The following is an 870-nucleotide window of genomic DNA, read 5'->3' as shown; positions in this document are numbered from 1 at the left end:
GAAGAATCATGATATGAATCATAATACGATTCATTTTTCTAAAATCGCAAAATGCAACTTTGCTTGCAATTCATTTCTGTATTTTTGTACCGATTTGACATTTGTCAGTTTGACAATTCTTTTGCTGAATTGATTGAGAGGAATTGCTAAATGTGACCATTTTAGCCCCGCAGTCCTCCGGCTTACGGCAGACTTGAATGTTCGATATTTTCACGCTCAAATGGCAAGTCAGGTTGGCCGAGTGGTCTAAGGCGCCAGATTTAAGCTCTGGTTCCCGAGAGGGAGCGTGGGTTCGAACCCCACACCTGACATGTCGGATGATAACATTTTTATTATTCGAATTATTTAAAATAAAGAATTTAAAGATTCATTCAATTTTCAAATGTTTTATTGTATAATTTTTGTGTTACCGAAATATTATAATATACTTACTTAATATTAAATCGATGATATTTAAAGCCGAATCATAGTTGTTTTTTATTAGCACATAATAATTGAAATGTGATGAAGAAAATAAATTAAAAGTGCTTATAATATAATATTTTGTAATTAAGTATATCGTATGAGTATTCTTTATCGTTAAAAAAGTTTATGAATTTACGCCTGTAAGAAATAACTGCAAACTTTTAATAACTAACGCCTACGCTTTTAACAATAGCAACACATATTATTAAGTGTACAAAATTCTTAAATATTTTGTACGTAATCATCGCAATTAAAAGATTTAAAACCAATGATATTCTACTTATACAGATATGTTACGTCCATACTATTTTCCTGCTTAAATCTCTTCTGAACAATTTTCAAATTCAAAATTGCAAACATTGACAAATTTGACAGATAAGTGAAACAAAAGATACGAAAAACCAT

The 870-nt window shown here is 30.0% G+C and overlaps 1 non-coding gene across 1 annotated transcript; it reads left to right on the top strand.

Annotated features, from left to right (window-relative positions):
- Positions 1–227: 227 nt before the first annotated feature.
- Trnal-uaa lies at positions 228–311 on the top strand. The gene has a single exon. It is a non-coding gene; the product is annotated as a tRNA-Leu (tRNA).
- Positions 312–870: the final 559 nt, after the last annotated feature.

The sequence above is a fragment of the Aricia agestis genome, chromosome 5 (assembly GCF_905147365.1).
Source record: "Aricia agestis chromosome 5, ilAriAges1.1, whole genome shotgun sequence".
Taxonomy (NCBI): domain Eukaryota; kingdom Metazoa; phylum Arthropoda; class Insecta; order Lepidoptera; family Lycaenidae; genus Aricia; species Aricia agestis.
The sequence above is the reverse complement of the archived record's forward strand: the minus strand, read 5'-3'. Positions and strand labels throughout refer to the sequence as shown.